Raw genomic sequence first — 7,600 nt, 5'->3', positions numbered from 1 at the left:
TAGTCTAAACTGCCGTTCTGACCCATCTCTTGCCATTCCCTACTTCCTCCTGTACCCAAAATGTATTGCAAATGCAGATAAGCTGTTCATTTTTCAGACTGTCAGGGTCAAATTCTTCCAAATTTTGGATGTGGCCTAATGGGGAGGTCCCTGAGATCTGGGGGCTGTTTTTTTAAGGACATTTGCCATGGGACATCTTGAGGCCTATGGTGAGAGAACTAAGACTGCTGTCCTTTGGATGGCATTGCATGCATCCTTTGTGAGAATGATGTGTTAATTCTCCCTGGGAAGTGAAATTGTGCGCCCCCCCACCACAATTCCAACTGGAGGCCAAAAGCCCATGACAATGTCTCACACAGGCCTTTTTCATGGATCTGCGCTGGGAAGGCCCAAAGGTCAGAGTGTTAGACAGATGTCTCTGTCCAAAATGGTGGTGGCACCAATGCCTTCCTAGAAGACTAGAGGCCCCCAGGGCTCTCTTTGCTTTAGAAATCTCAGCACTATGACCCACTGACCCCCTAGACAGAAGGGTGGAGCCACCCAGGGGCTCTTTAGCCACTTGAGAAATAGTAAGCTCCTAAGAGATCAGGGGAGCCTTTCTATGGCTCCCCCAGTCTTCTGGGAAACAAAATCTCTTACATTCATCATGTCAGTCCTTTGGTTCGTTGTTTAAGGCAGTAGAGGTAGAGTCTTTTGCAATTGAGAAGAGAGAAAGAAACTTTAAAAAGTAACTACCTAAAGTTTTGAAACAAGGAGAAGAGCCAACTCAAGGCCTATATGTGCCCTGAAAGTGAAAGCTTTAGCTCTTATCCATAAGAGCACCCAAACCACAATCCATGTCCATTCACAAGACTACAGAGCCACCGGAGGCTTCAAGATGGCGGAAGAGTCGGTTACTTATGAAAAGGTCTTCAATAGCTTTTTCTCCCTGAATTCCTCTACTTCCAATTTATTTAGGCTACTACCTTGAATTTGAAGCCAATCTGGGAAACTTTAGTCACCACGTGACCCAGCAAGGCCACATATTTGAGGCTGGAGGTGAAGGTAAGTGCTTCAAGGGTTTGATTTACACGAGGATTGACACTACCATCACCTCAGTTATTAGAACAAATCAGAGTATGTGCTTGTTGTAGTCAGGGGTTTTGCAAGAGGAACAGTACAATACAGGACATGTGTTTTATAGGATTATTTATAAGTCACCCAAAGAATCATATACAGAGAGAGTACAGAAAATCTGTCCATGCACTAAAGACCAAAGAATCCAGCTGTAGGTCTGGATCCCATGGTAATGTCCTACATGAGTCGAGCTGAATACCTAGAGTCCATCACGATGCCCCCCCGCCAATTCCAGCTGGAGGCCGAGAGCCCATGACAATGTCTCGCACAGGCCTGTTTCATGGATCTGCGCTGGGAAGGCCCAAAGGTCAGTAGTAGAGGCTCGAAAGTCTGTGTCAGTGGAAGGAAGGATCTATGCTACCAGGCTGAGGGATCTGCACTGGGGCCAGGAAGTGATGCTCAAAGTAAGAACCAGAGCTCCTCTGAAAAGTACCATAGCCATCCTCAGCAACGAAGTCCCGACTGCTCCTATGATGAGGACAGCCGAGCTCCCATCAGAAAAGCCAACACAACAAGCTTCTCCTGGAGACCAAGTGGTGCACCATCATCCCCTCCGGAGCCAGGAAGCGATGTTCAAAGTGAGGACCAGAGCTTCCCCAAAGTGAACTGAAGCCATTCTCAGCAACAGTAAAGTCCTGAGCTCCTTTGATGAAGAGAACAACCAAGTTCATCAGGAAAGCCAGCATGACAAGCTCCCCCAGGAATACCCACAGCTCCCTACAGCTTCCCAGCAGCTTCTCCTCTTCTCCAGGTCTGCCTCTCACGCTGCCAGCAACATCCTATTTCTTTTCTTTTTTTTTTTTTTTTTGTTTTTCTCCGGTACCGGGAACTGAACTCACGACCTTGTACTTGCCAGGCAGGCGCTTTGCCGCTGAGCTAAATCCCCAGCCCCTGCCAGCAACATCCTTAGGTGGGCCTCCCACACTGGCACCACGCTGGTTCAGTTAGCTGGGGGTTACAAGTTGACCACCAGCTGTCAATCCACCACAGAGCTGTTTCAATTTCACTTCCCAGGGAGAACTCTTTTGACTGACATCTTCCTAATCCAAGGATGTTGCCTCTAACTTATTTTCCACCATTAAGTGAGGGCTTCAGAGGTCCTGACAGGAATGTTGATGAATTTAGATCTTACACACCTCCCCTATTCTTGTCCCTACTAAGCACATTTTTCAAAAAGTTCTTTTAGCTTAGGCAAACCCATGCTTGTTTTATAGACAAAATATCATCTTAAGCCTCAGCATGCTAACTTAAAATCCGTACGTGTTTGTGATGACACAGGTGGCTGGCAAGGCTGTCATCTGGTGCCAGGTCTCTTTCTCTACGAGCCTCTGCCCTTAGTGGAAGACCTGGCTTTCTTCTTCAGAAGAATTTATTTTTCTGTATTACTAAGGTGTGGAGAAGGGGATGCAAAAGTATGCTTTGTGTGCCATCCTGAAACTGGAATCTTTCAAAGAACATCTGTACTAATTCCTTCACAGATCCTTTCATTTGTTTCTGTGGCTAAGGGAAGTTCATAGATACTTCGTATTCAAAGATATTTCTCTCTCAATAAAAATCCCCATAAACAAAGCAAGACAGGAAAGGTGTACTAAAAACCACAGTGGTTGAGAAAATGACCAGGCATTTATCGAGAGTTATTTAGTTACCATGCCCTTGCAGATTTGGTAAAGGTCACCAGGCACTGGACTCTAACTTCGAAGGTCCTAGGGAGGACAGAGCAAACACTCCAGGTGCTCTTAAAATATAGACCAAAGCTTCCGCGTGGGGGTCACTGCCATTATCATTTAAATTTCTTCCTGACCGGAAAGCCTACTGGGTTCTAAGCACAGGGCCCTCTACTCAGAATTTAATAGTTTTACATTTGTCTTCTTTATTCTAATAAATGGATCAAAGTGTAAAAACAAGTCTCTCAACAGAAAGAAACCCACCAATGGAATCTCCTGAGCTAAAATCAGTCTCAATAAAGATTGCCGCTCTAAATAAAGGCAGGTGATCAGCTTTCAGGCAGTAAGACAGCTAGCTGGCAGCTCTTGTGAGAACTAGCTGACTTTATGGCCCTTCCTGTGTCACATACTGTGCCCCCCTAATAAGATCTAATCAGAAAATCAGCCTCAGCGTGACTTTTCAGGATGTTTGTAATGTAAGTCCTACCCTGAAAATAAGCCCTAGTTAAAATCATCAGTCAGGTGCATTTAGTTCATCCACTGCAACACAAGAGATGTATGGAATTATAAAATAATGATATTAATTAAATATAAATGAGCTATTCTTGACATTAGTACTTAAAATAAATGATCACGTAAATTATAATTATTTGTAAATACCCAAGTGGCCACCTTGGGATGAGAGGTAAACTCCTGTGTAAACAGATAAACTCAAGACATTGCTGAATGGCCAGCGAGTACAGACAGTGCACAAGTAATGTGCGCGCTCGCTAACAGACAGATGTGGCTGTGTCTAATAAAAATCTTACCATTCAATACACTGTATGTTGTAACAGATGCGCTCCATGTACTTGTGTGAAATAAATGGTTTCTGGATTTTGATGCCTGCAATTTTTCCCTCCCTTTGTGAGGACCGTCATCCTTAACTGTCATCAGTTTTGTTGCCACTCTTGTCTCATCCATCTTCCACGGACACTTGATTTAATGGAAACATCGTGAAGCGCGGTGTGCTAGGAGTCGTGACTCAGATGATGAGTTCCTGGGATGAGATCCCTGACCGCTGTGTGGCCCATGCACCTTGATCAGGCTACATGGATGAGACGTCCTCGTGTGAGGACAGCTCTCTTGTGAGACATGACAGATGGGGGCCAATCTACAGGAAGTGGAGTCCCAAGAAATTAAGGCAGGAATTCTGCGTTTGGAGAGTTATGATGATGCTTCAGAAGACGACCTGGCTGTGTTTGAATAAAATTTTTGAGCATGAATAAATGTAGACTGTTATATGTGAAAAAATAAGACATCCCCTGAAAATAAGTTTTAGTGTGTCTCTCAGAGCGAAATTAATTAAGACTTGGTCTTATTTTCAGGGAAATATGTTAGTATCAGCAGATGAGGCAGCGATCAGAGGGATTCGATGGCTTATAACCAAAGACCTGAGGTTTAACTCTTCCTAGAAGCAGCTGTCACAGTGAAAAAGAGGCAAGGTTAGAAATTTTCTTCTAGAATGCTACTAAGTTTATTGGATATGGGAGACAATGCTGTGGGTAGAAATGGGGGCTAAGGGGTAAAGCACAGAGACTGGTGCTGATCACAGCATCCATGTCACCTCTTTTTGGCTTTTTTATTCCTTGCAGATGTTAACTGTAAAAACGTAATGTTCTATTTCCCCTGTGATCTTTTATCTGGGACACATGCTTTTCAAAAGATGGTTGTCCTTTACTTACCTGGGAGATTCCCATACTGCAGAATCCGGGGCTCCAGCTCAGACCTAATAAATAGTTCTTTTGGGGGATGTGGTCAGAGTCTTCTTCTCTACCAAACCGTCCAGGTGATTTCTTAGGCACAGGAAAGTTCGAGAACCAGGGATTCCACAGAGACAGCCTTCCACTTGGGTCAGCACACTAACTGATTTTTATAATATTATATTTACTTCTATATAATGCTCATATTGGTTCAATCTATATATTCAGAGATTTTAAGATACTGTACTTAAAAGAAAAAATACAAAAATTATAATTTGCCTACGTGTTGAAAGCCAACTGAAAAGGCCACCTCAGCCTGGGCTGTGAAGGTCAGTGACCTCAAGCCACACGCACTGCTCTGTCACAAAATAGACACGACGTAGCTCGTGGGGATAGGCAACATAATACAAGGAGGGGAAGAGGAGTGTGGTGAGATCAGGCCAAGATTAAGTAGCCCAAATGCATTTAAAAAAAATCTAGATACTTAATAAATGTCCTGAAAAGGGACATAGTTTCCTCACACCCAGAGAAAAGAGGGGCTTCTGAACTTATGAGATGCAGAGGGTGGACGGAATGGGAGTAAGCCAGCAAGGTGTTGAGGAAGAAGGCCCTGGTCCTCAGGTGGAGATCTGACCTTTATAAAGAGCCCTTTCCGGTCCTCAGTGTGGCCCAGGAAGTTTATATTTGCAATGCCACGGAAAAGTTATTGGAATCCTAGTGAGTTAATTCCAATCTACCAGTTCCAGTGCAACCCATGGCGAGAATAAAGACACTAAGGCATGTTTGTAGTTAGGGGGAGCCAAGGGGTCGCAAGTCCAGCCACAGTGATGGCTTTGTGGAACAAAGGCCTCAACCCAGGGCCAAACCTGGGTTTTATTAATTTGTGGGAAGGGAGTGGCTTGAGGATGAATGACACAGAATGGCGGGAAGTAGGTGAGTGCTGTGAGCTGGGCTAGGTAGGAGGCCTGAAATCACCTCTGCAAAATGCAGAGAAGGATCTGCAGAAAGAGTAATCTGCATAACACAACTGAGGCAGCATCTAATGTTTTGGGGTCGGTGCTTCAGCTCTGATGTGTAATCTTTCAAGCCCCAGGAAGTCATAGCCTCTGAGGCTTATCCCAGTGGACAGCCTGGAGCATAGGCTCTTCATCCTGCTCACACAAGGGAACAACGGGGCTCGGGTCCCTCCAGGAAACACGCCTGTCATCTGCAAAGACTACCATCAGCAGCACCACAGCTGGACTGATATGCATTGCTTAAAGCCAGTGAAGGTATAAGGAAAAGTCCTAGCTAGCTCTGTACATATCAATACATGGAAATAGGGTCGGGTTCAGCCAAAATGGAGACAATGGTTCTTCCTTCAGGAGAGTAGGCCGGGTGGTCCTCCACGACATTCATGTCACATGACATGTAGCCAGATGGATCAAGCCTATGCAGTACATGACAGCATAAAGAAGCAGAATGAGATTTGTTATTGGCAGAGAGCGGTGCCTGACCCAGTAGAGTCTAAACTTGTAGAGAACTGTCATTCCTCACTTCCTCGGTTTATACCAGTTCGCTCAATCTTCTGTCACACATCCACAGACATCAGGAGGATCTGCTGTGCCGTACACTCGGACGATCACAGCAGAGGGGGCGCCTTTTGTTCACGTTCCCTGAAGGTGGGGACTGTGGGTGCTGTGTTCAACCCCCCTATCCACAAGGCTCAGCATCCGCCTAGCAGAGGGCCAGTACTCTGTTAACGTCGGTGAAATAATTAAATGAATGAGTTCATGGCCCAAACAATTAAGTGCTTGAACTGATCAGGAAATGGGGGCAGGCTGGATTCTGAATACTTTCACCTAGGCACCTAATGCAGCAGGATTTGATTTTTTAAATTTTATTTTGAAGGACAGTTGGATGGTATACCATCACAGTCAGCTGGCTTGTAAAAATAATTCTGTATTTTTAATCACTTCTACAAGGTCTGCACATAGGACTAAGCTATCTGCACAAAGACTTTTCCCTTAAATTATTATCTGTAAAATATCAAAGAATAGTTAGAAATTATAAAACTAGTAAAAACTGAAGTTTCCACATAAATTTTTCAGCGTTGTTCAAACTAGACCAACCTGTGCTTTTTCCAGCCAACACGATGTTGCTGTGGAGCGTCGCAGCACACCCATGGAGTGGTAGGGAGGGAAGTTTATCTTACGCAGAAGGAAACTGAGGCAGAACCGCAGGGAAGATAGATGAGGCCGCGTGGAAAGCGCGCCATGCAGAAGCGGAGCAGAAGAGTGGCCTGCAAGCTGTCTCCTGTCAAGTAGAGCGGCTGATGTTCCAGAATTGTATACCTGGCATGAAGTCAGGTTAACACAGGAGGACTTTCAAATTCTACCTTTTATATATTTTGAAGAAATGACTTTGTATTTTAATACTATATTTTATTTACTGTAGCCACAAACTATCTATCTACACTTTTTCCAGACAAGGAAAAAAAAAGAGATCCCTTACCTCTTACACCACCAGAGAGTAAGAATCGGATGGTGAAGTATTTGAAAGGCAACAGCTCCCCCTGCTGTCCAAAGGGAGGGAGAGCGGCAAAAAGCTACCGAGCCGTCGGGTCCCAGTCCCGCGCCACGCCGCGGGAGGCGGGGAAGCACAGGGATGCGAGCGCCGGAGCGCGAGGGTGCCCAGCTGGGCACGTCTCAGCGGGCAACAGGAGGCACCTGGTGCGGTGTGGCGGCAGCCCCCGCCGCGTGGGGCTGGAGAGGTGAATGCGGCGAGCTGGGGACGCAGAGGCCACGCTGCTCGGCCGCGCTGTCGGGAACCGGCGGCCGCACGGCCGCGCGGGTGGGAGGTGAGGGGCAGGCGCGCAGACCTCGCTTCCCAGCCTTGCCCCTTGCCCCGGCCCTCCGCCTGCGGTGCGGTTGGACGGCCGCGCTGGCCACGGGGCGGGAATTTGGCGGGAAGCGGCGTGGCGCCCCCTGGCGGGGGCTGTGGAAGGGCTCCCTGAAGCCGGAGCCGTTGGCCGCCGGCCCGCCGCGCCTGCGCAGTGGTCGTCCGGGAGCGGCCGAGGGTGACCTGGGCGGCCGGGCG

The 7,600-nt window shown here is 46.8% G+C and overlaps 1 long non-coding RNA gene across 1 annotated transcript; it reads right to left on the bottom strand.

The window, feature by feature from the left end:
- Positions 1-1,723: 1,723 nt before the first annotated feature.
- LOC106147592 lies at positions 1,724-5,375 on the bottom strand. Its single transcript, XR_001232531.1, has 3 exons — positions 4,505-5,375; positions 3,590-4,015; positions 1,724-1,759 (listed from the first exon to the last, which is right to left on the bottom strand). It is a non-coding gene; the product is annotated as an uncharacterized LOC106147592 (long non-coding RNA).
- Between the last annotated feature and the right edge of the window lie 2,225 nt (positions 5,376-7,600).

The sequence above is a fragment of the Chinchilla lanigera genome, unplaced genomic scaffold, assembly GCF_000276665.1.
Source record: "Chinchilla lanigera isolate Chin_1 unplaced genomic scaffold, ChiLan1.0 scaffold00188, whole genome shotgun sequence".
NCBI classification, from domain to species: domain Eukaryota; kingdom Metazoa; phylum Chordata; class Mammalia; order Rodentia; family Chinchillidae; genus Chinchilla; species Chinchilla lanigera.
This window is presented reverse-complemented; position numbering and strand designations above follow the sequence as displayed.